A 7,618-nucleotide genomic window follows, 5' to 3' on the forward strand; every position below is an offset into this window, starting at 1 on the left:
TTTAACCAGATACTGGAGTTTCCGTCTCCACAATATACTCCAATTCCCCCTCCACCAAAACCGGGGCAGGAGGCTCAACAGATGGAACCATAGGTGCCACGTATCTCCGCAATAATTACCTATGGAATACGTTATGTATGGAAAAAGAATCTGGGAGGGTCAGACGAAAAGACACAGGATTAAGAACCTCAGAAATCCTATACGGACCAATAAAACGAGGTTTAAACTTAGGAGAGGAAACCTTCATAGGAATATGACGAGAAGATAACCAAACCAGATCCCCAACACGAAGTCGGGGACCCACACGGCGTCTGCGATTAGCGAAAAGTTGAGCCTTCTCCTGGGACAAGGTCAAATTGTCCACTACCTGAGTCCAAATCTGCTGCAACCTGTCCACCACAGTATCCACACCAGGACAGTCCGAAGACTCAACCTGTCCTGAAGAGAAACGAGGATGGAACCCATTTTTAGAAACCTGAAGTGGTCAAAAGACATTCAAAAACCTCAACATAGACAGAGCAAGTCAGTTTTACATAGAATTTCTTATGGTCATTCTTTTGAGCAATGTTTGATAGGGTTTTCAAATGATTCCAATGGCGGAAGCCGCCTGAAAAAAGACGTCATGTGCACATAGCCACCTTGTTGAAACTGAGTGGAAACTCTACAAATGCACCTGCAAATCTCATAGCTCCTCAAAAATTTGGAGTTTCTGCCCAGATTCTGCTCTGAAAACTCAACTAAAAGCCTCTGTGTGCACAGTCTTATAGAGTTTCTGCCTTGAAAATGCAGGAAAAATAGAACTTAGTGTGAACACACACTAATAGCTATTTTGAGTGATTTATTCCACTTCAGGGTTTGAAAAATGCCAGGTGAAAATAAAACGGGATATTGCATCTTTGAAGCAGATCCTTATGGAATTTGCTCAAAAGTAGAAACTGTAAATCAAAAGGTTGCAAAGAAAAAGCTTTAGAAAAAAACTCTTCAAAAACACTTCAAGAACTCTTAGGGTCTGTTTCCACGTGCAGGAAACGCTGCGTGTCTGACGCTGCATAGAGCCGCAGCGTCAGACACGCAGCGTCCAGATGTTACAGCATAGTGGAGGGGATTTAATGAAATCCCGTCTCCACTATGCGTGGTAACACGCACGCGGCGGCCCTGCGACTCCGGACATGCTGCGCGTCTTTTCAGATCGCAGCATGTCCGTATATCTTGCGGCGACGCTGTGTCGCCGCAAGATATAGCACAGGGCCCTATGGTGGGGAGCGATTATGCCGGATGTGTGCTATGAACACATCCGGCATCATCGCGTCCCAGAAAGGGGGCGGGGCTTACCGCAGAGCGGCTAAGCCGCTCCGACGATACCGCCGGCCATCCTGATCGTGGACACAAACCCTTAAAAAGTGCTTTAGGAGCCACTTTATGAAGCTAAAACTCCTTTAAATGCTTACCAAGCCTAATCTTACAATCATTGCTTGTATGGGTTGTAAGTTTTCGTATGCATTTCAAGTTGATATTTTTTCTATGTCAATGTCAAATTGGTACCTAAAGAAAAATCTTTGTACAGTTTCTTTGCATTTCTCCCATGTAGCATAGTAAACGATCCTTAGGAGGTACTGAGCGTACTCAAACCTCTAACAGACTGATCCCTACATTGCTTGAGAAATTGTTGTTTTTCAATGGCTTCATAGCTCAGAGGTTAGAGCACTGGTCTCGTAAACCGGGGTCGTGAGTTCGACTCTCACTGAAGCCTTACAAACACTTTGTTTCTCATATAAGACTTGCTTGTCTGTTTGGTCAGTGATATAAAGGTGCTGCGATTCAATATTGACTTTATGTGAAGTTACAACATCCTTTTCAAAAGTTCTTGATAAGACCTTGATCATATATGACATTCGGGTAACATGTTTGTCAAATTCCTTTCTTATGCTACCTCTAGCAGAGCTTTAGGAGTCTAATGACCCTTCTTCATCAATTCTTGATGTGTGATTTTGTAATATAAAGAATTACATATTTTATTTAAGCAAGCAGTAGAATTCTCTTCTTCGCCAGTCCATGCGATTTGATTTTTTTGCACATCAGATTGCCAATAAACAGGTTGTCAGTTATAGAACTGAAGCTTCAGAATGTTTGCAAGTCATGCTTTTGCATTGCAAGAGCAGTTGTTGGTTTGTTGGTGATGGGACATTACGTTAAGAGTGTGATTTCAACCTAAAAATGAAAGGACTTGTGTTGTTAATGCAACTGAATGGCTATTGCACTGTTCGAAATAGAGATCAAAAGATTGAGCAAATTTTCGCTGGCTTCATAGCTCAGTGGTTAGAGCACTGGTCTTGTAAAACAGGGGTCGTGAGTTCAATTCTTACTGGAGCCTTTGTGTTATTTTGAAACTGAATAGTTTAATACTTGAGCTTATCTATAAAAATACCTGCTAAGGTGAATGTTTATTACACTGAGAAAAAAATGTTCAGACGTAATAATTACATTACTTGGAGAGTTTTCATCCATTTCAGGTTTTCAAAAAAATGTTGTGGCAAATAAAAAAAATACTTGTTGCTTCTGTGAAGCCGATCCTGAGGAAAACTACTCCAAACTAGGCACATTCAAATCAAAAATCTCCAAAAAAAGGCCTTAAGAGTGAAAATCTCATTGCAAACTCTGCAAAAAATCCCCAGGAAACACATCATGAACATAAAAACTCTTCCCAGAAGTACCTAATAAAGTGGTGTTTTCCTAAGTGGTTTCTGCTTGCAAAACTCATTGTTTTTAAATGCCTTAATAAAATTCCATCTGCAAATAACCTAAAGATTCACACTGAGGTTTTTTCAGGAACTTTTGAGTAACACTTTTCCAAACACCACTAGGAGTTCAAAAAACACAAGTTTTGTTTGAAGTGTTGGATTGCGCACACACTCAGTTTTTTAATGAATTTTTGGAACAGGAACTGGTATGTGCATATGACGGCTTTTAAACTCAGGACAACTTGATGAGTTTTTCACGCAGAAGACTTTTCCAGGAATTTAGGACATTTCTTTCCCTGAATCGACTTTTGTGTCATCTTTTTGGTTGTTTCCTGGACAGTTTTGAGACAGCTTTTTTGAAAGGTTTTCCCATTGTTTCGGTGAAGTCTTTTTTTCTGGTAGCATTTTTCACTCCATTTAAACATGAAGAAACAGTTAGCTCTTTTAAGCAAAATCAATGGCAAAACACTCCAAAAAATGTCTTGTTGCAGTCCAGGCATGTATTAAGCTTTTCCACTGATTTGTATTGTAAAATACACAGCATGCTCCTGGTGGAAAACGCTAAAAGAATGGACATGTGACTTCTTTTAACCGCTTGGCATTTTTAGAAACCTGAAGTGGTCAAAAGACATTCAAAAACCTCAACATAGACAGAGCAAGTCAGTTTTACATAGAATTTCTTATGTTCATTCTTTTGAGCAGTGTTTGATAGGGTTTTCAAATGATTCCAGTGGTGGAAGCCGCCTGAAAAAAGACGTCATGTGCACATAGCCACCTAGTTGAAACTGAGTGGAAACTCTACAAATGCACCTGCAAATCTCATAGCTCCTCAAAAATTTGGAGTTTCTGCCCAGATTCTGCTCTGAAAACTCAGCTAAAAACCTCTGTGTGCACAGTCTTGTACAGTTTCTGCCCTGAAAATGCAGGAAAAATAGAACTTAGTGTGAACACACACTCATAGCTATTTTGAGTGATTTATTCCACTTCAGGGTTTGAAAAATGCCAGGTGAAAATAAAAGGGGATATTGCATCTTTGAAGCAGATCCTGATGGAATTTGCTCTAAAGCAGACACTGTAAATCAAAAGGCTGCAAAGAAAAAGCTTTAGAAAAAAACTCTTCAAAAACACTTCAACAACTCTTAAAAAGTGCTTTGGGAGCCACTTTATAAAGCTAAAACTCCTTTAAATGCTCCCCATTGAAAGGGTGTTTTTGCTTTAAAAAGTCTTCTTTTTTGAATGCCTCAATAAATCTCCATCTGCATATATCCTAATACTGACACAAAAAAATTCAGATATCATTCTTAAATTTGGAAGAATTGAAAATATAAATGAAAATCATGGCCAGAGATCTAATGCTATGTGGAGACAAAGACTTTAGAGCAGATTTGCTTTCGTAAAAAGTTTCCACTTGAAAAACTCATCTTTTTTGAATGGTTCCATAAAACTCCATTTGCACATAGAATAATACTGACCTGAAAAAATTTATGAAATCATTTTTAAATTTGGTACAATCGAAAATATAAATAAATCATCATGCTTCTCTTTACATTTTTTTTTACCAAGCCTTATCTTACAATCATTGCTTGTATGGGTTGTAAGTTTTCATATGCATTACAAGTTGATATTTTTCCCATGTCAATGTCAAATTGGTACCTAAAGAAAAATCTTTGTACAGTTTCTTTGCATTTCTCCCATGTAGCATAGTAAATGATCCTTAGGCGGTACTGAGCGTACCCAAACTTCTAACAGACTTATCCCTACATTGCTTGAGAAATTGTTGCTTTTCGATGGCTTCATAGCTCAGAGGTTAGAGCACTGGTCTCGTAAACCAGGGGTCGTGAGATCGACTCTCACTGAAGCCTTACAAACTCTTTGTCTCTCATATAAAACTTGCTTATCTGTTTGGTACGTGATATAAAGTTGGTGCGATTCAATATTGACTTTATGTGAAGTTACGACATCTTTTTCAAAAGTTCTTGATAAGACCTTGATCATATATGACATTCGGGTAACATGTTTGTCAAATTCATTAATTATGCTACCTCTAGCAGAGCTTTAGGAGTCTAATGACCCTTCTTCATCAATTCTTGATGTGTGATTTTGTAATTTAAAGAATTACATATTTTATTTAAGCAAGCAGCAGAATTCTCTTCTTTGCCAGTCCATGCGATTTGATTTTTTTGCACATCAGATTGCCAATAAACAGGTTGTCAGTTATAGAATTGAAGCTTCAGAATGTTTTTAAGTCATGCTTTTGCATTGCAAAAGCAGTTGTTGGTTTGTTGGTGATGGGACATTACGTTAAGAGTGTGATTTCCAACTAAAAATGAAAGGACTTGTGTTGTTAATGCAACTGAATGGCTATTGCACTGTTCGAAATAGAGATCAAAAGATGGGGCAAAGTTTTGCTGGCTACATAGCTCAGTGGTTAGATCACTGGTCTTGTAAACCAGGGGTCGTGAGTTCAATTCTCACTGGAGCCTTGGTTTTTTTTTTAAACTGAATAGTTTAATACTTGAGCTTATCTCGCTTTTAAATCTGCACTCACCTCTGCTAAACAGGCCTTCTTCACAACCCTCATATCTTCCCTATCCTACAACCCCAAACAGTTATTCAAATCCTTTAATTCCCTCCTCCAACCTCCCTCATCTCTGCTGAGGACTTTGCCACACACTTTAAAAATAAGATCGACCAAACAAGGCAAGTCTTCATTGTTCAACCACCACAACCTCTTTGTATACCAGACCAATGCCCAAACCCCATAACCTCCCTATCCAACATCACTGAAGTGGGGCTTAATTGTCTCCTCTCCAAATCGCACCTCACCTGTTATGATAGGCAATTCAGTAACACAATGTACATAGCGATCAGAGCACATACAGTGATCTGACAATAACCCAAAATAATAGAACAAGCTCTGAGACGTGGGAACTCTGTAGACCGCAATTCCTGATCCTCTCCAAACACAACTAGAGGCAGCCGTGGATTGCGCCTAACGCTTCCTATGCAACTCGGCACAGCCTGAGAAACTAACTAGCCAGAAGATAGAAAAATAAGCCTACCTTGCCTCAGAGAAATACCCCAAAGGAAAAGGCAGCCCCCCACATATAATGACTGTGAGTAAGATGAAAAGACAAACGTAGGGATGAAATAGATTCAGCAAAGTGAGGCCCGATATTCTAGACAGAACGAGGATAGGAAAGATAACTTTGCGGTCTACACAAAACCCTAAAGAAAACCACGCAAAGGGGGCAAAAAGACCCTCCGTACCGAACTAACGGCATGGAGGTACACCCTTTGCGTCCCAGAGCTTCCAGCAAAACAAATAGACAAGCTGGACAGAAAAAATAGCAACAAATAGCAAGAAGCACTTAGCTATGCAGAGCAGCAGGCCACAGGAATGATCCAGAGAAACACAAGTCCAACACTGGAACATTGACAGGAAGCATGGATCAAAGCATTAGGTGGAGTTAAGTAGAGAAGCAGCTAACGACCTCACCAGATCACCTGAGGGAGGAAACTCAGAAGCTGCAGTATCACTTTCCTCCACAAACGGAAGCTCCCAGAGAGAATCAGCCGAAGTACCACTTGTGACCACAGGAGTGAACTCTGCCACAGAATTCACAACAGTACCCCCCCCTTGAAGAGGGGTCACCGAACCCTCACCAGAGCCCCCAGGCCGACCAGGATGAGCCACATGAAAGGCACGAACAAGATCGGGAGCATGGACATGAGAGGCAAAAACCCAGGAATTATCTTCCTGAGCATAACCCTTCCATTTAACCAGATACTGGAGTTTCCGTCTCCACAATATACTCCAATTCCCCCTCCACCAAAACCGGGGCAGGAGGCTCAACAGATGGAACCATAGGTGCCACGTATCTCCGCAATAATGACCTATGGAATACGTTATGTATGGAAAAAGAATCTGGGAGGGTCAGACGAAAAGACACAGGATTAAGAACCTCAGAAATCCTATACGGACCAATAAAACGAGGTTTAAACTTAGGAGAGGAAACCTTCATAGGAATATGACGAGAAGATAACCAAACCAGATCCCCAACACGAAGTCGGGGACCCACACGGCGTCTGCGATTAGCGAAAAGTTGAGCCTTCTCCTGGGACAAGGTCAAATTGTCCACTACCTGAGTCCAAATCTGCTGCAACCTGTCCACCACAGTATCCACACCAGGACAGTCCGAAGACTCAACCTGTCCTGAAGAGAAACGAGGATGGAACCCAGAATTGCAGAAAAACGGCGAAACCAAGGTAGCCGAGCTGGCCCGATTATTAAGGGCGAACTCAGCCAAAGGCAAAAAGGACACCCAGTCATCCTGATCAGCAGAAACAAAGCATCTCAGATATGTTTCCAAGGTCTGATTGGTTCGTTCGGTCTGGCCATTAGTCTGAGGATGGAAAGCCGAGGAAAATGACAAGTCAATGCCCATCCTACCACAAAAGGCTCGCCAAAACCTCGAAACAAACTGGGAACCTCTGTCAGAAACAATATTCTCTGGAATGCCATGCAAACGAACCACATGCTGGAAGAACAAAGGCACCAAATCAGAGGAGGAAGGCAATTTAGACAAGGGTACCAGATGGACCATCTTAGAAAAGCGATCACAGACCACCCAAATGACTGACATCTTTTGAGAAACGGGAAGGTCAGAAATAAAATCCATAGAGATATGTGTCCAAGGCCTCTTCGGGACCGGCAAGGGCAAAAGCAACCCACTGGCACGAGAACAGCAGGGCTTAGCCCGAACACAAATCCCACAGGACTGCACAAAAGTACGCACATCCCGCGACAGAGACGGCCACCAAAAGGATCTAGCCACTAACTCTCTGGTACCAAAAATTCCAGGATGACCAGCCAACAC

The 7,618-nt window shown here is 41.3% G+C and overlaps 2 non-coding genes across 2 annotated transcripts; both read left to right on the forward strand.

Moving 5' to 3' along the window:
• Positions 1 to 1,678: 1,678 nt before the first annotated feature.
• Positions 1,679 to 1,750, forward strand: TRNAT-CGU (transfer RNA threonine (anticodon CGU)). Its single transcript has one exon. It is a non-coding gene; the product is annotated as a tRNA-Thr (tRNA).
• Positions 1,751 to 4,527: 2,777 nt separating this feature from the next.
• Positions 4,528 to 4,600, forward strand: TRNAT-CGU (transfer RNA threonine (anticodon CGU)). The gene has a single exon. It is a non-coding gene; the product is annotated as a tRNA-Thr (tRNA).
• Positions 4,601 to 7,618: the final 3,018 nt, after the last annotated feature.

Source organism: Ranitomeya imitator, chromosome 1 (assembly GCF_032444005.1).
Source record: "Ranitomeya imitator isolate aRanImi1 chromosome 1, aRanImi1.pri, whole genome shotgun sequence".
Lineage (NCBI taxonomy): Eukaryota > Metazoa > Chordata > Amphibia > Anura > Dendrobatidae > Ranitomeya > Ranitomeya imitator.